At 33.7% G+C, this 27381-nt stretch overlaps 1 pseudogene; it reads left to right on the forward strand.

Annotated features, from left to right (window-relative positions):
• Nucleotides 1-210: 210 nt before the first annotated feature.
• On the forward strand, nucleotides 211-26659 carry LOC132803116 (E3 ubiquitin-protein ligase UPL5-like; annotated as a pseudogene).
• The last annotated feature ends 722 nt before the right edge of the window (nucleotides 26660-27381 follow it).

The raw sequence follows: 27381 nt of genomic DNA on the forward strand, positions 1-27381 counted from the left end.
ACTTCCCAGAGGGGTGAAAAGCAGAAAGAAGAAGAAAGTTTGTAAGTTGCTTAGGAGAGTTGGGGACATGGACCCTTTGTATATCTCATGCTGGAATGCTCTACGTTCCTTGTTATTTGCACCCGAAAAAAAAAACAATTTGTCAATGAATTTTTGTTTGTGGTGCAAGAAATTTTCCCATTTGTTAGTGAGTTGGCACACAACTCCAGTATGGAATCAATCACGAGTGTTGGGCCGTTGGAGGTTGATGTTGGTGATTTTGCAACTTTCATGCTCCATTTATATGCTGCCTTTACCGAGCAAGTGGGTCTTGATGATGGTCCAATTTCAATGTCAATGGATGGCAAGAATATAGGCAGTGTCCCTTGTATGGTGAAGAGATTGAGTCTCTTCATTGTATTTTTGTTGATTTACTGAAGAAAATGTATCAATTCCTTCATTGCATGGAAAAGTGTTTGGTGGCGGCAGTGCCGGTGGGTAAATGGAAAAGGGAAGGCGTTGATATATAACTCATTCCCGACAATGGTCTTAGTATCTTGCCATTTTGAAAGAATTGTATAGCATCTCTAAACTTTATCAGGGTGCTGAAAAAGATTTTTGGAATGTTTTGAGGCTTAGAAAGTTTTCACTTTGTTGGTTGATTGTCAAATATGCTAAGCCAATTGATGATCATATCTAGATTCTTGAGCACAATGATGTTCTTGATTTTGAATCCAGGAAGCATTTGGCAATGATGATGTTTCCTGAGGTGAAACAAGACCATGACGAGCTACATAAGATGCTCAATGACAGCGCTTATTATGTTGGAAGAATAGTATGAGTATATAGGGTGTCAGGACCCGTCCAAGATCCCTCACTGGAACACTAGACAAGCCCTGATTCAAGGGAAACACCACTGAACCTTCCAATGGAAAATCCGACAGCATCTCCCCTAAGGGTAGGACTTACCACAAAATTCCATGCACAGAACTCACTTCTAACAATATCTTCTTATTACTTCCACCTTACTACAATGATTTCCACAATTTACAGCCCTTTGATATCATGCTATCCATAGGTACATGTATTAGAAATAATATTAACAACACAAAGTACCTTTAATTATTCACGTCTGCCCACACCAACCATATTGTTTTACAAATATACCGATGCGTATTATAGAAAGAAAAGTAACACAATCACCATGTCAACAACAATAATAATAGCAGTCGTTTTAATGATAAAAATAGTATTAATATAAGTTGCTTGAAGGCTACTATTACACCATACATACCCGAGGGCTATTATATTTATCCAAAGGCAATCACCTATCCAAGGGATATAATTACAGTTGTCCCAAGGGTTATCTCATCTGTCTAAAGGCTACCACTTATCCAAGGACTATTATACTTGTCCAGTGGCTATCTTTCTTGCCCATAGGCTGTGACACTTATCTGAAGATTCCGTATGATGATGATGATGATAATAATAATAATAACAATAATGATTGTAAACGAAATCATGATAAATAATAATAACAATATTAATAACAAGAATAATATTAACAATAATGATGACAATAAAAGTAATTAAGTATAATGTTAAAAAAATCAGGTTATGAATAGGTAAGATAATAGAATATAAAGTAAAATAATATTTTAAAATTAAAAACATATTATAAAATACACACTCGCATTGGAAGTACAAACGATACTTTCTAATATGTTGTGCAATCCATGATTGCAGCTGTCGCCGGTAGCTTGCTACCAATAGAGTCGGGATAGTTGCCTAGATTGGCCGTTCGATCCCCTAGACTCGTAGGCAACATAGTTACGAGGCTAGCTCTTCATAGACCACCTCGGATCGTCACCCTATGCGGTGTAATACATACAAATATAATATACATATATATATATATACATAAAAAGATATTTGATGCACATTCTATATACCAGTGGTACCCGACGGTGTCCAGCATCCCTAAACACCATCTGATGAGGAGCTTAAAGAGAGAAACTGACATACGATCACATGGCATCCCACCACACCACTGCTAATAGTCATCCTCGCCATGGAATGGATGACCGATGCTCAATGTGCATTATACCCTGCTTACCCTCGGTCCGATGTCAACCACAAGACAACCCTATAAATAAACCTGCTCGCTAATTATATCCACCTGTGTGATAATCATATTCACATGCGCACAGATCACATCCACAACTACAGAACACCGGTACGTGTATGGTGCATCTAAAAACTCTAAATTTTTATAATATTGATAAATGAGATTTTTACTCACTTATTTAGTCCTTATTGGGATTAATGGCTTAAAAACTCAAGCTTTATTTTATTTCTAATGCTTTTTGTTGAAAATCTTGAAGAGAAGCTTTAAATTGGAGATAATGACATATTATTGAGGAAAATGACAAGTTTGGAGTAAGTTTGGCAAAAGATGGAAAGGCTCCACGCCAAAATAGCGTGTACCCCTGCTCAACGCCATGGTCCATGCCAAAATAGAGTGAACCTAGCTCCACGCCATACTCCACGCTAAGGTCCATACCAAAACAAGCCCACTTCACGCCAAGTCCACCCTCCACGCCACCCTCCACATCAAGGTCCACACTATCCATCAGCTTGTTTTCACAGAGACAGAAAGCTCCACGCCACATTTTTTACATTTTCAGCATTTTTTCAAAGGATAAAAATTGGATGATGAGGTGTCAAAAGGGGAAGGGTTTTTGATAAAAAAAACAAGGGTGGATATTCATTCTTGTTTAGGGTAAAAGGGTTTAATGAAAGGGGCAGCCACCATTGTAGAGGAGGTGAAAACGGGAGGCACAAATATCCAAAAGGATTTTAGAGAGAGAAAAATAAGAGCTAGAGAGAGAAAGCTTGGATTGAAAAGGATTGGAGCATTTCAAGACATTGGAGCACCAAGAATCTTCAATTAAATTAGTTTTTCTTTCTCTTCCATTTTTTATTCTCTAGATTAACACAACCTAGATCCTTATTAATATTGGAAAATTTAACTAGGTTTTGGGTAGCCATTAAAGGGGGGGTTTAAGGCCTGAGGACTTAAGAATTTTAGAAAGGAATTTCTAATTTTCATTGAGGACTCGTAGATTCTAATTTGACTTTGAAAAAAAGGATTAGATTAAATTGGAATTTTTCTAGGCTAGAAATTGGATGAGGTTTGGTATTTTATCAACCTAATGAGTTAAATATAGGAAGGGTAGAGGGTACATCAAAATCATAGGCTTTTAGTTCATTGTAATTCCATTTTAAGTTGTTGAATTTTGTGTTTGTGACTTAATTCATTGTTTAATTTCTTGCTTTGCTTTTAATTTCAATTTTCTCAAATAAATTGTGTGCCTAGATAAAAACAATTAGTCAAAATTTTGGTAATTAGTTAATATTAAAATCAATCCTCATGGGAATGATACTCTCTCATTACTCTATTACTTGATACGAACTGTAAATTGTATTAATTGTTCTTAATTTAGGCTTTTTAATTGTTTTATTTAATTTTGATTACTTTTGTTTGTGTCGTGTATGCGAAGTGCTCGAGGTGTTGATCTTTTACCTCTTAATCCGGAGATTGAACGTGCTTGCTGTGCTAATCAAAAGCTAAGAAGGGAACAAAGGAGTGCTATGGCAAACAACAATGATCCACCTCGACAAAGAGCCATTCGAGATTATTTTCGGCCGATGCCTCAAAAGCATTATTCAGGGCTAAGGTGTCAACTAATCAATGCAAACAATTTTGAGTTGAAGCCGGCCTTAATCAACATGGTCCAACAAAATCAATATGGTGGTGAGACAAGTGAAGACTCCAATATTCACTTGACGATGTTCTTACAAGTGGCGGACACCATTAAGTTCAATGGAGTTTATGAAGATGCTATTCAGTTACGCTTGTTTCCTTTTTCACTCAAAGGAAAGGCTTTAGCTTGGTTTCATTCTTTGCAACACAGAAGTATCTCTACTTGGGAAGAGCTTATGAATAGATTCTTGATGAAGTTTTCCCTCCATCAAAGTCTTCAAAGTTAAGAAGTGAGATTGGTCAATTCTGTCATTTGGAGTTTGAGCTGATGAATGAAACATGGGAAATGTTTAAAGAGCTTCTAAGGAAGTGCCCTCAACATGGCTATGATGAATGGGTACTCATTGATTTGTTTTACAATGGTCTCAATGGTCAGACCAAGACCATTGTTGATAGCACCACATGTGGATCATTGATGGTAAAGTCGGTGGATAAGGCATATGCACTACTTGAAGAGATGGCTTCTAGTTCTTTTAGCTGGCCTATTGAGAGACAAATGGGAAGGAGGCCTACCAGTGTACATGAAGTCAATGTGCTCACCAATTTGACAGCAAAGGTTGTTGCGATTTCACATCAATTGGCTTCATTTGGTATGAATGTTTCTTCATCTAGTTCAAGTATGAACCAACATCTAGAATGTCTTCCAATGGGTGAGCAATCTCAAGAACAATGCTCCTTTGTGGAACAAAACCAGAGCTACAACTTTAGGCCGACCAACAATCTTCCTAACTATTACCATCTGGGGTTGAGAAATCATCAAAATTTCTCCTATGCAAATCCAAGGAATGCATTAAATCCTCCAAAAGTCTAAGGAAGATAAACCATCCATGGAAGATTTGATTGCTTCAATGAACTTGTTTGTCTTGGAGACAAGAGGATGGCTTAACAAGGATGAGGCTAGGCTTGATTCTATTGAGACTCATTATGCTAATATGGGAGCTACTATGAAGTCACTTGAACATCAAATTAGGCAATTGGCCAATGACATAAAAGGAAAGTCCATTAGTACATTTCCAAGTGATACAGAAGCAAATCCAAAGGAATGCAAGGATATTACAACTAGAAGTGGGAAAGTATACCAAAGACCTACACCTTCTAGTAGTGTCTCTCAAGAAAAAGTGGTTGACAAGGAGTCATCTAAGGTTAAGGAAGTTAAGGATGATCAAGAAAAGGAAGGTGATGAGGAGTTCTCTTTCAATGGTGATTTGAAGAAGAAAGAGTCTACAAAGGTATGTTCAAGTTCCATAACTTTTATGGATAACCCTCCTCTTTTGCCAACACCATTACTTTACCCTTAACATGTTCAAAAGAAGAATCTAGACTCTTAATTTGCCAAATTCCTTGAAAATTTCAAGAAGATACACATTAACATTCCTTTTGCCGATGCACTTGAGCAAATGCGCAATTATGCAAAATTTATGAAGGAAGTGATGTCTAACAAAAGGAAGTGGGATGATAATGAGACCGTCAAGCTAATTGAAGGGTGTACTTCGATTATTCAAAGGAAGATTCCACAAAAGCTAAAGGATCTGGGCTCTTTCACAATTCCTTGTAATATTGGTGGCATCACATTTGAACGAGCATTGTGTGATTTAGGAGCTAGCATCAATCTTATGCCTTTATCAGTTTTCAAAAGGATTGGTCTTGGAGAAGTCAAGCATACAAAAATTACACTCTAAATGGCAGATAAATCACTCACCTATCCTTATGGGATCATTGAAGATGTTCTTGTCAAGGTTAACAAGTTTATATTTCCTGTTGACTTTGTCATTTTGGATATGGAGGAGGATCATGATATTCCCATCATTCTTGGCCACCCATTCTTAGCTACAAGAAGGGCATTGATAGATGTATCTAGTGGGAACCTCACTTTGAGAGTGAGTGGTGAAGAGGTAAGTTTCAACATCCTTTTAACTATGAAACTTTTGGATGATGTAGAGAGCTGTGATCATATTGATATTGTTGATGTTTGTATTGAATCATTTTTTCATGAGGATTATCCAACTGATCCTCTTGAGAATATATTGGTGCATTCTAGTGATAGAAAGGAGGATATTTGTATTGTTAGTAATGAAATGGATGATATAGATGAAATTGATGCTTGGTTTGAGAATGTGTATGTTAAGAAACTGTTAGAGCATGATGAATATGTTGATGCCATGGATTCATTTGATAATGAGGTTGATGATTGGTTTAATATCTCACATGTTGTTGATGCATCTCATAAGAATATTGCCTCTATAGATGTTTCTTTGAAAGTGAAGGAAGAGGAGTTAGTTCTTAAGGAACTGGAGTTGAAGTCTTTTCCCGAGCATTTGAAATATGCTTATCTAGGTCCAAATCTCTCATTCTCGATGGTGATTTCTTCATCTTTGAGTCAAGAAGAGGAAGACAAGCTTTTGGAAGTTTTGAGAAAGCACAAATCGGCTATTGGTTGGTCAATTGAGGACATTAAGGGTATAAGTCCTTCGATTTACATGCATAAGATTCTTATGGAGGAGGATTATAAACCCTCTATTGAGCATCAACGTCGATTGAATCTGGTTATACAAGAGGTGGTGAGGAAAGAGGTGATGAAACTATGGAATGCGGGTATCATTTATGCAATTTTTGATAGTTCTTGAGTGAGCTCGGTTCAAGTTGTTCCTAAGAAGGGAGGAATGACGGTGATAAAAATGATAATAAAGAGATTATCCCTTCTAGAACCATCACCGGGTGGCATTTTTGCATCGACTACTGGAAGCTAAACAAGGCCACCGGGAAGCATCACTTTCCACTACCTTTCACTGATCAAATACTAGATTGTCTTGCCGAGTATCAATACTATTGTTTCTTGGATGGCTATTCCGGGTACAACCAAATTGCAATAACTCCCGAAGACCAAGAGAAGACAACTTTTACTTGCCCATATGGGACTTTTGCTTTTCGTCGGATGTCCTTTGGACTTTGTAATGCTCCAGCCACATTTCAAAGATGTATGATGGCAATTCTCTCCGACATGGTGGAGAACATTATGGAAGTTTTATGAATGACTTCTCTGTATTTGGGACTTCTTTTTATCATTGTTTGCATAATCTTGATTTGGTTTTCGAAAGATGTGAGAGGACCAATCTTGTGCTCAATTGGGAAAAGTGTCATTTCATGGTGAAGGAAGGTACTGTGTTAGGGCATCGCATTTCATTAAAAGTGTTAGAAGTTGACCATGCTAAGATTTCCACAATTGAGAAGCTTCCCCCACCGACCAATGTTAAAGGCATTCGAAGTTTTCTTGGACATGCCGGGTTCTATAGAAGATTCATTAAAGACTTTTCTAAGATTGTGAAGCCACTTTGCTTTTTACTTGAAAAAGATGCAAATTTTGTTTTTGATGCAGAGTGTCGTGAAGCTTTCAATGTGATTAATGAAAAGCTTGTATCAGCTCCAACTATGATTACACTGGATTGGAAGGAACCATTTGAAATCATGTGTGATGCAAGTGACTTTGCGGTAGGAGCGGTATTGGGGCAAAGAAGAGATAAGATTTTCCAGGAAATCTTTTATACAAAGCAAAACTCTTAATGAGGCTCAAGTCAATTACATAACTACCGAAAAGGAAATGTTTGCGGTGGTCTTTGCATGTGACAAGTTTTAGTCATACATTCTTGGGTCCAAAGTCATTAGTTACACCGACCATGCCGCCATTAGGTACCTCTTCAACAAAAAGGATGCTAAGCCTCGCTTAATACAATGGATCTTGCTTCTACAAGAATTTGATCTTGAAATCAAGGATATGAAGGGAAAAGAGAATGTGGTGGTAAATCATTTATCAAGGCTTGAAAATCTTCAAGAGTAAAATGGTACTCACATTGATGAATTCTTTCCGGATGAAAGAATCTTGAAGGTGGATGTCAAGTTGCCTTGGTTTGCCGATTTGGTGAATTATCTTGCTTGCAAAGTCTTGCCACCGGATTTGACAAGACAACAAAAGAAAAGGTTTCTCCATGAAGCAAACAATTACTATTGGGATGACCCTCTTTTGTTCAAGCAATGCTCCGACTTGGTCATTAGGAGATGTGTACCGGAAAAGGAGGTTTTGAGTGTGTTGTTTCATTGCCATACTTCGCCATGTGGTGGACATTTTGGGCCTATACGCACCGCTTCAAAGGTACTTCAATCCGATTTCTATTGGCCTACCCTATTCAAAGATTGTTATGCTTTTGTTAAGATTTGTGATCATTGTCAAAGAATGGGAAACATCTCAAAAAGGCATGAATTACCCCTCATAAATATTTTGGAGTTGGAAATTTTTGATGTGTGGGGGATTGATTTCATGGGTCCATTCCCTTCGTCTTTTAGCAGCCAATATATTTTGTTGGCAGTGGATTATGTATCAAAGTGGGTTGAAGCAATTCCTACCACAACAAATGATGCCAAGGTTGTTTTGAAATTCCTTCAAAAGAATATATTTTCGAGTTTTGGAACATCGAGAGCGATTATTAGTGATGACGGCTCTCATTTTTACAATAAATTGTTCAACTCTCTTTTGCAAAAATATGGTATTAAGCACAAGGTAGCTTTAGCCTACCATCCACAATCTAATGGCCAAGCTGAAGTGTCTAATAAGGAAATTAAGCAAATTCTAGAGAAGGCAATTGGCACAAACCGCAAGGATTGGTCTCAAAGCTTGATGATGCCATGTGGGCGTATCGTACAGCTTTCAAAACTCCTATAGGCATGAGCCCATATCGTCTAGTCTATGGTAAGGCTTGTCATCTCCTGGTGGAGTTGGAACATCATTCGTTTTGGGCTATCAAGAAGTTAATTTTGATTTCCAAGTCGTTGGTGAGAAAAGATTGCTACAACTAGATGAGTTGGAGGAATTTCGAAGAGATGCTTATGAAAGTGGGAGGATTTATAAGGAGAAGACCAAAATTTAAGATTTTGAGGAGAGAGTTCTTACCGGGTCAACAAGTTCTTCTATACAATTCTCGTTTGAAGCTCTTTCCGGGTAAATTGAGATCAAGATGGTTGGGACTTCTTCGTATCAATCAAGTCTTTCCATATGGTGCAATTGAGCTTCAAGGAGATGATGGAAGATTATTCCGAGTTAATGGTCAAAGGGTCAAGCATTATTTTGGAGGAGATGAGGATAGACAAATTCGAGATGTGAAGAAGCTTGTTCTTAATCTTGATGAATCTTATGAGAAGAATTTGAAGCCTTCATGCGACTGTGCACATGTGAATGAAGAATCATCTTTAAAGGATTCAACTCAAAAGAAAAAGAGTTCCAAGAAGAGGAAAAAGAATAAATCAAAGAAAGAACATGTGATCAAGATTAAGCAAGAGTTCTCCAAGCATGAAGACATGGAAAGGAAAAATGGTGATTTAGTCAAGCACCCCATTGGAGAAAAGGAAGTTTAAGACCCAACCTAAGCAACACTTGGCTACGTCTAGCTAGAGACGAAAAACCAAGCGCTTCTCGAGGGCAACCCGAGTTCTTTCTAACATTTCACTTTTTCTTTCAAAATTTTCACTTTGAATTTTATTAGATTTAGTATGCTTATTTTGATTTTTTTAGTGCTAGTTTTAGAATTATTTTTCTTCTATTTTGTAGGATTCTTGATGATTAGAGGTTCAATTTCTAATTTTTGAAGGTGTTTAATATTTTGTAAAAGTTGGAGTGTTGAAGTTCAAAGAGAAAAAGTTGAGTGAAATGCTGAAGAAGAATTATGCAAATGGGTCAACTTTGAAAAATAGTCTAAAATCATAAAACATGAATTGGTAAGTGGAAAATAGATGGAAAGCTGAGGATGTCTAGTTTCAGCAGAATTTTACGAAACATCATTTGGAGGTCTGTAGAGAAAGATATTGCTGTTTAAGTGACCGATACTTAGTGCAGGAAAATTCCAGCGTGGACCTTGGCGTGATTCTACCCCACCTCATGCCTCATAGCAGCCAAAACAGAGGCAGTGGCATGTCCCCATGCCATCTGGGCGTGTTCCACCTCCATTCGATGCCATTTTCCCTTCAACAACAGCATGTCCATGCCACTTTAGCGTGAACCTCAGCGTAACCCTAAGTGTGAAGTCCCATGCTTCACGTTGCACTCCAGCAACTCAAACAGAAAGAGTGGCGTGTCCCCACGCCATCTTAGCGTGCACCTTCCACTTCACACTTCACTCCAGCAGCCTTACAAACACTAAAAATTCATTTCCTCTTCCTCTTCACCAATTCCTACACTTACCCATTCAAATTTTATTTATTTACTTTTTTTCATTCATTTTCTTTTTCTTCTTCTCCCTCTTATTCAAGAACACCACCTCCATAATTTCCATTTATCTCCACCAAATCCATCATCAATTCTCATCAAATTCTCTTCAATCTTGGTGATGAGAAAAGAGGAAAATTTTCAAGCTAATGGCAGAAAAAAGAGAGAGAGAAAGAGAGAGAGAGAGAGAGAGAGAAAGAGAGAGAGAGACTTTGGTAATGCTTAATCAAGAGGCTGGAAGAATCAAGTTTGGGGGTGAATTTCACTCACCCCCCAAGTATGTTTTCTCTAACCCTTCTCTTTAATTTTAAACATTGGGGACAATGTATCTTTTAAGTTTAGGGGAGGGAAATCAAATTTTGGGCCTATTTGAAAAAAAATTGTGCTTACTTGTTGAGATTTGAATTTTTCAATCATTTTGTTAGAATTTTAAAATTAGATTTTTAATAGTTATTTTTGTTTTGAGAAAAATCTGTGAAAACCTAAAAAAATTTGAAAAATTCCAAAAATATTGTACTTTCTTTTATGTTAAATTTTTGTTTTAAAAAAAGAAAATCCAAAAATATTTAGTTGTGTGTTTTTAGTGGTTTTTGGTTTTGGTAGATAAAATAATTGGCCAATGATGAATAAATTAATGATTGAATGCATATTCCTGTGATAATAGATTTGTAATTTATTGTTTGATTACCGAAAGATACACTTGAATATTGTTGTTCTTGAGAAATTTGAGCACTTAATGATTATGGGCATGATATAGCTTGTATTTTGATGAAAATTTACATGGTTAGGGCACATTATTGGATTAGCTCTAGAACTTGCACAATTTCAACTTGAGGCGAAATCCTTGTTTTATATTGAGCTTAGGAGATGATTTAGGCCTTCCTTGTTGAGTTTGAGCCTTTTGAAGCTAACCTTATCATTTTATATCCCTAGTACCCTTTTTGAGCTTTTAGGATGCGTATAGAAATGCACGTAGAGCCTTTTTGTCGATAAACCACATTCACCTACCCTCACGAATCTAATTAATATTCCTTATCCCACTTTTTTTGTACTTAAGGAATCTCAGTATTGAAATGAGATGAATTTTAGCTTGAGTATGGTTTAGGTGTGGTGAGGTGAGTGAGTAATCTAAGTTTGGGGGAGGAGAAATGGAAATTGGATTTCAGTGCATTCATGAGGTGAGTGAGTAATCTAAGTTTGGGGGAGGAGAAATGGAAATTGGATTTTAGTGCATTCTCTATGAGGAGCTTGAATGTAGCTAACTAAGTAAAAGTTCAATTTTGGGGTACAAAGTGGAGAGTGATGATAGGGAGAGTGTTTTTTACTTCAAATATAAAAATAAATAAATAAAAAGTCCAAGATTAAGAGTTTGAAAACTCAAGGAAAGCAATGGAATTGTAATGTAGCTATTTCCCTCTTTAATTTAAAAAAAAAAGGAAAAAAAAAAGAAGAAGAAAGAACAAAAAGATGAAAAAAAAATGCAATGAAAATGAGGGATTAGCTTTCTTTAAGTTTGTAGAAATAGCTTCCTTGAGTTGTAATATTTTTAGTTTCAAAACACTTGGGACTTTTATATAAAATGAACTCAAATATTTAGAGAAGCTTCATTTGAGAAATATATTTTTCAATACGGGAGTATGAGTTGATCATGATTAGTGAAGAGTATGTGAGTGAGAGTTGAAGTAAGAAAATGGAAAATTAAGGGTAAGAAGAGGGTAAAGCTTTAATTCATAATTTTTGGTACTAAGAATCCTTCTTGAATTTATTTATCTTTACCTTTTTCTTTCTATAAACCCCCACCTCATAGCCTTTTCATTACAAGTTTTAAAGTCCTTTTGATCCTAAGCTTGACAATAATGCTACATTAGTGGAGAGTTCGAGATTGTGTCTTGCATATGAAGCTAAGTGCTAATTTTTTTAAGGCCTTAGTTGTGTAAATTGATTCAATTTCTTGTTATTGAATGTCTAAATCTACTCACACACACACCTTGAGAACAATAAGATACATTGAAAAATAAGGTAGTTAGATGACATTTTACTTTGAAGTTCTCATATAGGATTGCATTTAACTTTTTCTGAGGCCATTAAATTATAATATCTACCTTAACTTGGTTTTTAGTATTTAGAAAGTAATCTTTAATTTTGCCTTTTATATATTTAGTTTTAGGAGTGCCTTTTTGCTTGAGGACAAGCAATTGATCAAGTTTGGGGGAGTTTGATAAGTGAGATTTTTACTCACTTATTTAGCTAATGCTTGATTAATGGCTTAAAAACTCATGCTTTACTTTATTTCTAGTGCTTTTTGTTGAAAATCTTGAGGAGAAGCTTCAGATTGGAGATAATAACATATTATTGAGGAAAATGACAAGTTTGGAGTAAGTTTGGCAAAAGATGGAAAGGCTCCATGCCATGCTCCATGCTAAGGTCCATGCCAAAACCAGCCCACTTCAGGCCAAGTCCACCCTCCATGCCAAACGAGTCCCCATGCTACCCTCCACGCCAAGGTCCATGCTATCCATCAGCTTGTTATCACAGAGATAGAAAGCTCCAAGCCACATTTTTTACATTTTCAGCATTTTTTTGGAGGATAAAAATTGGATGATGAGGTGTCAAAAGAGGAACGATTTTTGATAAAAAAACAAAGGTGGATCTTCATTATTGTCTAGGGTAAAAGGGTTTAATGAAAGGGGCAGCCACCATTGTAGAGGAGGTGAAAAAGGGAGGCTCAAATACCCAAAAGGATTTTAGAGAGAGAAGAAGAAGAGCTACAAAGAGAAAGCTTGGATTGAAGAGGATTGAAGCATTTCAAGACATTGGAGCACCAAGAATCTTCAATTAAATTAGTTTTTCTTTCTCTTCCATTTTTTATTCTCTATTTTTATTGGGTTCATTGTTAATTTTTGAATATTATGTCTTCCTTTATGGATTTTCCCTTAAATTTTTTTATGGTATTTGCAAAGAACATGTGTAGCTAAATTTCTATCTAGGATTTTGATGAAACCTCTACTTGGATGATATTTAATTAATGGGTTGAATTTTATTTTGCTTTTTATCCAATTTTCTTGTGTTAATGTTGTATTTATTGTTCAATTTACTCTTGCATTTGGGAATTTGCTTGGGTATTGGGTAGATTCACTATTTTATACTTGGGAAGGTTAAAATTGGTGAATTGGTCACTAGATTAACACAACCTAGGTACTAATTAATATTGGAAAATTTAACTAGGTTTTGGGTAGCCATAAAAAGGGGGAGGGGGGAGGGGGGTTTAAGGCATGAGAACTTAAGAATTTTAGAAAGGAATTTCTAATTTTCATTGAGAACTCATAGATTCTAATTTGACTTCGGAAAAAGGGATTAGATTAAATTGGAATTTCTCTAGGCTAGAAATTGGATGAAGTTTGGTATTTTATCAACCTAATGAGTTAAATATAGGAAGGGTAGAGGGTACATCAAAATCGTAGGCTTTTAGTTCATTGTAATTCCATTTTAAGTTGTTGAATTTTGTGTTTGTGACTTAATTCATTGTTTAATTTCTTGCTTTGCTTTTAATTTCAATTTTCTCATATAAATTGTGTGCGTAGATAAAAACAATTAGCCAAAATTTTGGTAATTAGTTAATATTAAAACAAATTCTCATGAGAACGATTCTGTCAGATCACTCTATTACTTGATACGACCCGTATACTTGCGGAAAAGTCTACATCAAGTATTATTAAAATAATGAGATTTGGTAAAATAATATAAAATCAAGTTTATGAATAAATTAATTAATTAATTAATGCATAAAAATATTTTTTTTGAAAGACTAAATTTTAAATAAATATTTTTCTTCAAATCCGTGAAATCATTATTCACCAAAACAATATAAAAATTCTTACATAATTGCAATCACATAAATGCATTATTTATGTCAGGACCCGTTTAAAATTCCTCATCGGAACCTTAGACAAGTCCTGATCCCAGGGAAATCCCTGCCGAACTGTCCTATGGAAAATCCGACAGCATCTCCCCTAAGGGTAGAACATGCCTAAAAAAATTACCTGCACGAAAATGCACTCCTATATGGTACCATCTTATCTCTTCCACCTTACTACAAATATGTTCCACAACTGGCAGCACTTCGATAACAAATTATATAAAAGGCATATAATGGAATTAATTTAGTAAATAACCAATTAAAATATACCATCATAGATTCTCGTCCGCCCACACCACCCACTTAGTGCTGCACATGTCAAATACACTTCAAATATCATTTTACAAATATGCCAATGCATAACATAGAAAGAAAGGTAAAACAACATAACATTAACAATAAAAAAAAACAATAACAAACGTTTTAATGATAATGGCATTAATGTAACTTGCCTGAGGGCCATCATATTCTCATACATGCTTGAGGGCGATCACCTATCCAAAGACTATCACATAACCACATCTGCCCAAGAGCTATCTCACTTACCCAAAGGCTACCACTTGTCCGAGAAATATTATACTTGCCCGATGGCTATCTTTCTTGCCCATAAGCTGTGATACTTGTCCGAAGGTACCATATGATAGTAATAATAATAAGAACAATAACAAAATTAATATTAAAGATTCTAATAATAGTGTTAATAAAAATAAAATTAATAATCAATATTATTTATTAAAATCTCAATAATTGAGAATAGAAACTGCGATAATACTTAATAATAGTTTTGTTAATAAATACCATTGATAATAACAATAATAACAACTATAATTATAATAATGATAATAACAGAAATTGGAATTACAATAAAAATAATCATTACAAATAATAATAACAATCCCAATAACAGTGATAATAATGATTAACTAAATAGTTAAATACAATTAATAGTAATAAGAATATAATAAATCGATTAAGAATATTAGTAAGAAATTAAATCACAAATAGATAACGTAAGATAAATACATAAAATCATATATTAAAATCCATAGCATAAAATGAAATATGCACGCTCATAATGGAGATACATACGATTCCTTCTAACATGCTACGTGATCCATGATTCCAGCTGTCGCCGGCACTCTGCTACCAATACAAACCAGGGTGGTTGCCTATATTGGCCGTCTGATCCCTCGGACTCGTAGGCAACATGGTTATGAGGCTATCTCTACATGGACCACATTGGTTCGCCGCCTCCGTATGGCGCGGTATATACAGTATAATATCAAATAATATAACATACAAATATATGTACGAACATATAAAAAAAATACTTGATGCACCATACTATATACCAGTGGTGCCCGAAGGTATCCAGCTTCCCGAACATCGACTGACGGGAAGTTAAAGAGAGAAACTTGCATATGGTCGCTTCGACGTCCTAACAACGCCGCTGCTTATAACTGTCATCCCGGCCATGTAGGGTGGCGGCTTATGGCCACTATATCAAACTTGTCTACCCTCAAGTCCATAGTAACTCACGGGAGACATTACAACTTGCGCACTTATCATAATCACATATACAGTACAGAATACCAGTACGTGTATAGGTGCATCTTAAAAAAAAAAACTATAAATTTCGTAATATTATAAAAAATTAAATTTAGATAAAATATAATCCAATTCATATGCTTTTATCAAATACATAAACAATAATAATAAATAATAAATAATTAAATATACGGATATTCTTGATCACAATAATTTAATATAATTATTATTATTATTATTTTTTTTTTTCCTCAAACCTTCAATTCAATTTATACCAAAATTATCATCAAGGCCACATACAATTTCACATACAAGTAAAGATATAGAAATACATTAAAGATATAGCAATACAGTTTATTATAAGTCATCCATAGATATCTACGTATACATTCGCAAATATATATATATATATATATATATATATTTATATTTTACACACTTATATAAACATATATACACGGTAAAACTTTTAACAAATAATTTAACAAGCACAATGTCCAGATACCTATGTATGCATACATTTTGATATGCATAAACAAAGGCTTCAACAATACATATTTATACATATATATATATACCCATTCACACATCTCAATACATATTCACATATCACCATGTATTTATATACATTACCGCACATGTATATATATATATATAATTCATGTATTTACCAATATTCCCATACACATGTATACAGAAAAACACACACATATATATAATGTACAATTTAATTTAAATCTCCATTTTTCATATTTAATTTACTAATTTAATAAAAAAAACACTTCTTAAATACACATCCATAATTTACAAACAAGATATCAATGTGAAGCTAAGGATATGGAGAATACAATTCTGACCTTCGATTGGCTTGAGACTTGCCCCCCCCCCCCCCCCCGGTACACCATGAACGAGCTTGAATTGGAGAAATTGAAGGTCACCATCAGCTTCAGGGGACTCAAATTAGGGGGGAAGACTGGGGATACAGCCTGAAACGGCAGGAATCTGGTGGCCGAATGGGGTGCCTACCGCCGACTTCCATGGCTGTTTCCCGGTGCATCGGCGGCTTCCCCAGTGATCGGAGCACACCTCGATGAAGCTGACATGATGGGCTCCCAGATGGTGTGGTCGGTGCCACTTGGGTGCACCGGAACACGTGGATTTGGCCGGAGAGAGAGACAGCTGTCGTTGACCTCCACAGCCCGATTTGGGCACGTCGTCAACCAGCCAGCCACAAAGTTTGGCAGCTAAGCTCACGCCAAGCTAAGCTCACCGGCGACTGGGTTACATCAGTGGCCGGCACGTTTGAGCAATTGGTGGTGGAAAATTCAAAAAAATCCAGCCAACCGAGAATGGTAGTGTGAGAGAGAGAGAGAGAGAGAGAGAGAGAGAGAGAGGAGAAAGGGGATGATGAATAGTGAAAGATAGAGAGAGGAGAAAGGGGATGATGAATAGTACCCTTTTTTTTTTCTTTTTTTCCCATGTTCCCCCCAAAGAAAAGAAAAAGAAAAAAATTAAAGGAAAAGAAAAGGAAAAGAAATTATGAAAATAATGTAAAATAAAATAATGATGTACTAGAAAACTTTGTAGATCCATAATTTTTCACTGAAATGTCCAAATCAGGCGTGCCATTAGTCTACAAACTCGAATCGATGCGTACTTCACGACGGTGCCTTGGTCAACCTAGAATTCTTACCAAGTCAAAAAGTCAAAATTTGACCCTTCTTGGTCAACGACGGTCAAACCCAATCAACTTTGATTAACTTGAGAAATTTTCGGCATATTTCGGGGTGGGATGTTACAATTTATGCACCAAAATTTCGACATTTAAATCAATAATAAATTTAATAAAAATTCAACCATAATCTTATAAAATTAATCTCTTCCACAATAATTCCATTCCATAAATAAATAAATAAATACATAAACATACTTTTTTTTAATCATGATAATTTAATATAATTTATTCGTCAAACCTTTAAATCAATTCATACCAAATATCATTAAAACCACATACAATTTTATATATAATTAAATATATAAAGATACATTCTATTATATGTCATAACCTCACAGTAAAATTAACAATAATTTAACAGCAATTTAAAATTTACAGCTTCCCAACTTTTGGAAATATTAATTTAAGACCACATTTATTCAATTCAACACAATTTGGGCTCTTCAATATAAATAATAATTATTTGAATATTAAACATATACATCTTTCATATTACCACATTAAAATAATAATATTTTATTCAAAAATGACATCTTTCAAAATACTCCACCATTATTTGCAAATGAGATATCAATAGAAAACTAAAGAGACAAGGAATATGTTACCAACCTCCGTTAGACTCAATTCGATCGGTGGTGGCCGGGAAATGAATGGAAATTTTCAATCAAGGTTCAACTTCTCATATCTCTCAAACAACAAGGAATTCAGCTGAGTGGACTTCAAAATTGAGCTCAGAGGGTCTGAAAATAGTAGAAAGGAGTATCAATTTGGCCATGTGATGGCCGGATAGCCAGAAAACTGAATTGGCCATCGCCGGCTTCATTGGCCCGATTTGAGGGTGTCGCCAGCCAGATGGCTACCAAATTTTATGGCTGAGCTCACCAGCGACTAGGCTTCACCGGCAGCCCGTGCAAGCCTCATAATGGTCACTAGAAAAATTTGAATAGGTAGTGACAGAGAGGTTCAGCGAAGGGGAAGGAAGGAGACGAAGAAGAAAGGAGAAGAAAAAGAAAAGAAAGAAAGGAAAATCCTGTACCACCCACCCCCACCCCCCCAATTTTCCCATGTGGGGAAAAGAAAAAGAAAAATAAATAAATAAAATAAAATAATATTAGAATAATCAAATAATAATATATTTCTATATAATATATAAAAGAATAATCATATGTGCCACGTGTCCGCACACTATTCTTCTAAATTCCTTCCAAAAACATATTTTTTTTTAATTTTATCTATTTATTATTATTATTATTTATCATTTATTAGTTATTATTCATTATTCTACCTTTTAAGATACAACTAAATATATATAAAATTAAATTTTGATATAATTTAATTACATACGATAATAATTTTAAAATATTTTTATTTTATTTATTATTACTTATTATTTATCATTCATTATTTTACCTTTTATGGATATAACAAACATATATATAATTAATTTTTAATAAAATATTTGATTTGATATTATTTACCAAATACATATTTATGAGTTTGTGTAACCATAATTAAAGATATAGACCTGTGTTAGGACCCATCCAAGATCCCTCACAGGAACCCTAGACAAGTCCTGATCCCAGGAAAACCCTACCGGACCTTCCAATGAAAAATCCGACAGAACCTCCCCTAACGGTTGGACTTACCACAATTTTCCTGCACTGAAAATACACTTCTATATACACCACTTATTCCTCCCACTTATTACAATTTAATTCCACAAATTTGTAGCACTTCAAATGAATAACAAGGAATCAGTTAAATAACACATCCAACATAGTATACAGAGCGTTAATAAAATTCTAAGAATGATAATTAATACAAACAAAGTAGAAAGAAAATTACATAATAAGAAATGAAGAAAAGAAGACTTCTCGGATTTCCAGGAACGATCAAACTATCGAGCTCATCCTGATCGAACAATGTCTACCACCTGAGCCTAAGGGAACGAAATTTAAAAATATAAAATGCTAATTATCTCAGTAAGTGATCCAATCTACTACTCAGGGAAATAAATAATAATAATATAATAATATTATAAACTTGATTAATTAATAATAATTGAAAATAATGTTTCTCTCAAAATTCTCACAGTCACTCATTTTGAAATGTTCTATTTTTAAAATATTTTCACAAAACCCAATATTTTATGCCCCAAGATTCAGAAAATAATTAGTTAAATAATTTACAAATAAAACATAACAATTAAGAATCCAATGTTATAATGGAAATAATAATAGAAAATAAAATAAAATAAAATTTTATAGCAATTACTAACAGATTAATAACCTATCATAAATAAATAATACAAAAATATCAATGAAACTCATATTAATACAATTCAGGAAATAATCAAATAATTAGAATAAATCAATTAATTGAATAAATTAAGTAAAGGAATAAGTAAATCAAATTAAAACATCCATTTTAAATAAATGGTAAGAATAAAATAAAATGAAAGAAAATATAATATATTAGAATTGATTTCAAAATACCAAAACAATTTGAATAATAAATTCGTAAAAACATTTTCATAAAAATTGTGTAAACTTTTAAATTTAAATAAACAAATAATAAAACACAACTAAATACATTTTATTAAAAATAAGATTCTAAAATATTTCATATTTGAAAATCATGTCGTGAAAACCATTTGATGCACCTACTATATACCAGTGGCGCCAACGGTACCCATCATCCTAAGCACTGCCAGACAGGAGGTTAAAGAGAGAAACCGGCATACGGTAGCGTGGCGTCCCACCGGGCCGCTGCAAAAAGGCGTCCTGGCCATGGCACGGGGTGGTTACGGCCGATATCAACTTGCCAACCCTCAGTCTGATGGCAACCACAGGATAACCCATAAATCACCTGCACGCTACTCACACCCACATGCACGCTAATCATATCCATGTGTGCATTAGTCATATCCACATATACAGAACACCAGTACGTGTGTGGTGCATCTAAAAACTCGTAAATCATAAAATTAATATTTGTATAAAATACCACCAGGTTTATTTTATCCATTTAAACCCATAATTTTCCATATATCTCTTTTTAAAATCATCATCATAAATCCATCACAGAAATTTCAAATCCGTCTAACTCTCAATTCCATCAATTTAAATATACAAATTTTCTAATGGCATAAATATTTTTGAAACATAATAATTTAAATAATATTTCTTTCTCAAATCTTCAAAAACCAATTTGAATCAAATATGTCATTTAAACCTCATAAAATCCACAATAATCAAAATTCTCATAAATATATATTTTCAAACACAAAATAAATCCATCAATGAAATTAACAATAATCTAAAATAAATATTCCTTCAATTCCTCAAATTCAAAATATAATTAAATTCCACAATTCATCAATAGATAAATACATTTTTATTAAACATAAATAAATTCACAATTAAATTCAACAACAATTCAAATAAAATTAAATTCACAATTTCTTTAAAATTGTATTTCATAAAAATAAAATCTCCATAATTTATCAAAATCAAAATATGCTTTAATGCCCATATACATTTCAATTTATTTAAATTGTGCCATCAAAATTTCAAATATAATTTTGCTAAATATTTAACACATAAAATAATAAATCCAAGCATTTAATTATCACAAAATAAATATAATTTAACAGCCAAAAATTAAGTTTGAAGGTGGGTCACTTACCTTGGGCATGCGTATCAACCAAGATCCTCCACAAGATCCGTCTCACGACCCACATGTGCACCTAAAATATCAACATTACACAAAATCAAATATATTAATATTTTAATCGGGTAGTTCGCAAACAGGTACCCGGGGAGAGAACACAAATGACAACCAAAATTTATGAATGATATACCGAATCGAAGCTTGTGAAGTGAAGATTACGGATCTGGTCTTACTTTCCAGAGATCGGACTCGTGGTGGTCGGAATCTCACCGGAAAACTCTCGGGTTTGGGGCCCTTGATTCTCACAATTCGTTAAGAATTAAGGAAAGTGGTCATTGAATTTGGGTTCTGGGGGTCATTGAATCGAGCCGTCATGGTCACCGGAATCCATCGCTGCCGGTGGCCATTGGCCATGATTTTTGGAGAAAAGGTGGATCGAAAGATGGTTGAATGGAAGGGACCAGCAGTGAGGCAAACGAATGCCAGGATATGGAGAAATCTAGGTTTGAAGCAATCAGCGTGGCCGCGGGAAAAAGCCTCAATCCGGGCTCGTCGGCGGTCCACTGGCCATGGGATTTGGTGGGCTGGCCAGATATAAGGAGGTGGAGGTGGTGGAGTGGTGCATGTATGGAAATGGTGGCCGGAATGGAAGAAACGGCAGTGGCCGGTTGGTGGTGGCTCTCCCTCTTTCTCTCTCTCCCCCCCCCCCCCCCCGGCCCACACGTGGTCTAGCCAATAAGAAACCATCCCGTGGGTGCCACTGTGCACTCATGGGAGTAGCTGTGATTTTGACATGTGGCACATACTATGCACACGTTTTACACAAGCATAAAATAATATAAAATATTACAGTGTTAGAAAAACTTTGCTGGTCCATAACTTTTCAACGAAATATCCAAATTAGACGTGCCGCTAGTCTATGAACTAATATCGACGAGTACTTCGCACCCATGCATGAGTCAAAGCTCAATTTTGCACGAACAAAAAGTCCACTCCGGCACCCCTTGGACAGTTTGGACCTCAACTTATTTTGCTCATAACTTCCAAACCGTAGCTCTGATTTCGACGTGTTACTAATCTATGGACTCGGGATAACACGTACTTCACAATGGTTCCTTGGTTAACACAAAATTACGCCCGAAACAAAAAGTCAAAATTTGACCCCTCTCGGTCAACAACGATCAAGCCTGGTCAACTTTAGTCAACGTAAAAAAAATTCTGGTGTACTTCGGAACAGGATGTTACACCCGTGCATGTACAGCATCTATATAATCTAATATTCCTTTGTATGTACTATTATTTAATATTTGATTTTATTTTATTTATCAAGTAAGTTAAACATATTTGGCTATAAATTAGTAAGTGACACCTCTTGATTTTTTAAAATTTCGATATTCAATATTTTGTTAGTTTTTATTTCTTTTATATTTTTGTTTTAGGGTTTAAGTTTTTTTTTTTTTAATTCTTTAATCTCAATTTTTTTTTTTTTTTTATGGATCCTAAACATAATCACGTTAATCATAAGCATGTACATGAGTCATGCTATAGATTTTTGGAAGAAAGTAATGATTCTGAATCAAGATATGATGTAGAAACTCTTAAAAAAGAAGAAGATGCTTCTAACGAAGAATTCTTGCTTATTAATTCACCTTTTTCTATCAACTTTTTCAAAATGATAGATAAAAAAAAGATAAAAATGAGAAGACACAGGAGATTATTAAGACTGAAGGCATGCAATAAAATGCAATACGATCATCAAATCAAATATATTTATCATTAATAAAACTTTTATTTTATTTTAGAGAATATGTCCAGGCAGATCAATTTTATCAACTACATCAATGTTAACAAAACGCAGTGGATATTCAAAGTTCGTGTCCTAAGATTTTGGAAGGTTCCATGCTTTGATGACAATAAAAAATTAATAGCATTGAAATGGTGTTAAGGATGAGCAGTTTTTTTTTTTTTTTTAATTTTCATTACATTTTATTATTATTATTATTATTATTATTATTATTATGATGATGATTATGTGTTTATATTATACAATATAATATTATATATAATATCGCGCATGTATATTATATAATATATATATATATATATTATTATTATAATTATACTTATTATATATAATATATACAATATCGTGCATGCATATATAATATACTATATAAAAATATAAGTATTATTATTATAATTGTACTTATTATTATTATATAGATTATACAATATAATCTTATATATATAATAATATAATAATATTATGTATCCATTTTTTTGTTTAAGCATTGAAAATTTTAACAAATATTTATAGGGTGGAAGGATTCATGCAATAATAAAGGGTTCATTGATCCGTCGTTTCAATCCACTGATTTATGAAAGTCAATTTATTTAATGCAAAATTTTATAGTTGGATTCAACAATGTCAAATTTAAGACCACAAGGCACAAATACAAACTGAACTTTATATCGAAGACTAATATTGTTGACGCTTTGGATGAAAGTTTTCCAATGCAATCAAGTTCATAAAATAAATAAAATAATTATTTGTGTTAAAAATATTCTATATATGGTATAAATAATTATAAATAGAAACAATGAGTTATAAAATATAATGAAAATAATTATTTTATCAAAAATATTTTAAAATAGATATAAAAAGAAAGATCCCTTAAATTAATATATATATATATATATATATATATATTAGATGATGGAAGAGATATTGAAGATGTTATTATTTCATTTAAATTGAATTCTTTATCTAATAAAATTAAACATAAGGATTTAACATAAGAAAATTAATTATTTACAAAGAACCAAAAAATATATTTTAATTTTAATTTTAATATCATAGATGGACAATATTATATAAATATATTTGAATTTTAATTGAATCATATAAGTACAGTTGGATTTGAATTTGAATTTTATAGGTAAAAAAAATTAAATAGGTAAACATTTTTAATTGAATTCCATAAATAATTAATCTTATAAGGTCAAAATATATTTATAAGAAAAATAATAATAATTATAATAATAATGATAAATAAATAAATTATATTATGGGTATTTAATCTATGAAAATTAATTATTTGCAAGGAACCAAAAAATACATTTGAATTGGAATTTGAATTTTATAGATAAAAAATATTATTTAAATACACTTAAATTTAAATTTAAATTTCATAAATGGAAAAATTAAATAATAAAATTTCATAGATAGAAAAAATTATATAGGTAATTTTTGAATTTGAATTTCATAATTGAATATTATTATATATAGAAGTTAAATTTATAATTCTTAACAAACTTTTATAGTCTAGATTGAAAAAAAAAAAAATCTATCCAAATATACTTATTAGCAATAAAACTTTTAAATAAATTTTTTAAATGTAATTAATCATTATAGATTATATTTAACATCATCTATTATGGTTAGATAATATATAGAAAATTCCATAGATGGCATGCAAAATTTCATAGATGGAAAAAATTATATAGGTAATTTTTGAATTTCATAATTGAATAGTACTATATATAGATGTGACAGTCCAGACCACCCGCATACTGGGGAATCCTCTTACAACCTATCCCTCAAGATTTTAAAAGACCTCATAAGGGAAATGTATCCACACCCTTATAAGCCATGCTTCGTTCTCCTTTCCAACCAATGTGTGACTTTATAATCCTCTCCTCTCTGGGGCCCAGCGTTCTCGCTAGCACACCAATCCGGATCCGGCTTTGATACCATCTGTGACAGCCCAGACCACCCGCATACAATATTATGCTCTTTGGGCTTGGGGAATTCTTTTACAACCCAGCCTTTAAAGTTTTAAAAGACCTCGCAAGGGAAAGGTATCCACACACTTATAAGCTATACTTCGTTTTCCTTTCCAACCGATGTGAGACTTCATAATAGAAGTAGATATATAATTCTTAATAAACTTTTATAGTATAGATTGGAAAAAAAAAAGAAAAAAAAAAGATCCAAATATACTTATTAGCAATAAAACCTTTTTAAATATTATTAATTATTAAAGATTATATTTAACATCATCTATTATGATTACATCATTTATTATAGTTATACGCACGGGGATGAATGCTAGTATAATAATATAATATTTAATTAATATGATACGTGGCAGTTTTCTATCATGACACATGGCTCTCTATAACCATGATACATGGCAACTTTCAAATGATGACACATGGCGCAACTTTAAGGACTCCCTCAAATATTTTGCTACCCAATAAAAATTAGTTTTGAAACATAGTCACAAATTTACAGATCCATAACTTTTTAACCGTAGATCTAAATTAGGTGCGCCACCAGTCTACAGATCTAACTTTTTAACTTTCATATAACATGGGTCAACACTAGAATCTACGTAACTAAAAAGTCAACTTAGAGTTCGTTGACCAAAGCTCTGTTTTCGATGTGTCCTTAGTCTACGCTCAGCAATGGTACCTTGGTCAACGCAAAATTCTATCCAAAGTAAAAAATCAACATTTTGATCCACTTGGTCAACTGTCAAATCCGATAAACCTTGGTTGACGTGAAAATTTCCAATGATTCGGGATGGGGTGTCACATTGGGTGTGCGGATCCTGAGTCACTTCATGGGGGGTCTGATTATGGAATTCAAAAATAAGGAAGCTACAGGTCCAGGCGTTCTAAGGGAGCCTTTTTTTTTTATGGTATGCCAAGCTATAATCAATCCACAAAATTCACTTCTTGTAACATGCTCTAATGACCACGGACGGTTCTATCCCAATCCCTGTAAGTTTCCTTTTGACTTTAATAAATTGCTCGTGTAACGTATGCCCTTTTTTAAAATTCTTTCTGCTTCTTTTGTCTGAAAATATTGTCTTTGTTGAAATTGGTTGGCTGACTCCTTAGGTTGGTTGGATATGGCATGAATTACAGAATCAAGAGTAAATTCAACTTTATAAGCATGATTATGTATGTTATAAAAATATGCCAACCGCCTAATATTTTGATTTATAAATTTGATCATGTAGGTCGGATGTGATTTTGAGTGTGTGTAAGTGTGTGTGTGTGTGTGTGTGTGTGTGTGAGAGAGAGAGAGAGAGAGAGAGAGAGAGAGAGAGAGAGAGATACTTTATATTGAGTAATGTGTTCTATTTCACTTAAGGCCTATATATGATCATCTACATCCTACATTGGATAGCAGTAGCATTCAGCAGTGTGGAAAATTATAAGACAAACAGACTCCTTTTGATTGCATTCGGGTTATTCATATTTCTTCTTGCAGCTTTTAAGGTGGATCCAGTCCACCTGGAGTATTTTACCTTTGCTGGTCGGGTGATTGCATTGGCCTTGATGCACAAAGTGCAAGTAGGCTTAGTCTTTGACCGAGTGTTTTTTATGCAATTTGCTGGGAATTTTTCAATCTCTTTGGAAGATATCCTTGATGCTGATCCATGCTTCTATAGTAGCTGCAAGCAGATCCTCGAGATGGATGCCGAGTTCATTTGATTCAGATGCTCTTGGATCACCATTTGTTACAGAAGTTGAGAAGGGTTAGGATCCAGCAGGAGAGTTGTAGAGCTTTGCCCTGCTGGCAAAAGCATTGTTGTGAACGGCAAGAGCAGGAAAGTTTATGTCAATCTTCTTATTGAACATCAGTCTGTCACATCAATTGCTGAACAGGTATCACATTTCATGCAAGGCTTTGCAGATGTGCTTGGCAATTGTCACCTGTAGAAGTTGTTTAGAGCTTGTAGATCTTGACTGGATGCTATATGGAATATCTTGACACGTGGCTTACCTAATTCCTCTTGAGCAAGTTTGTTTCTCTTTGATCCTCGGGAATAATACGAAGCTTACCAAGAGGAGCAAACTTTCTCCAGGTCTCTTTCTCCTCTTTCCTATTTGCATACTTTACATTGTGCATCCTTTTCAATTTCCTATGTAAAGCTTATGTATCATAGTATGATGTAATTAATGGTTGTGCATGGAAAATATGGGAAAAAGAAATTTATATGAATAGGTATGGAAAAAACGTCTCATATCAGAGAAATGGCAATGTCATTTGCAGTACTACTATTATTACATACCGATATTGCATTGCATCAAACGTCAATGATGTGAAAAAATAAAAAGTACTAATTTGCTTGTTTTCTCTTTTTTTTCTTTTTTTATTTTTTTCTTTGCTAAATATATAAATTTTGCTGCTGTTCATTTATAACGGTCATAAACCAAATTCATGAAAATCCATGGCAATGGTAATACATGCAATCAGAAAGAAAAGATATATAGAAATATAAATGATGTAAGGAAAGAGATGTATATAGATATTTAAATGATGTATATTTATATATAATTGAATCATGATGGATGCGATTGGTTTGGCAGCTAGCTATAGACAAAGAGAGCATAGAAGAAGTTGATATTGCAAGGAATAGTAGCAGGTAAAATAAATATTC

This window comes from Ziziphus jujuba, chromosome 3 (genome assembly GCF_031755915.1).
Source record: "Ziziphus jujuba cultivar Dongzao chromosome 3, ASM3175591v1".
NCBI lineage: Eukaryota > Viridiplantae > Streptophyta > Magnoliopsida > Rosales > Rhamnaceae > Ziziphus > Ziziphus jujuba.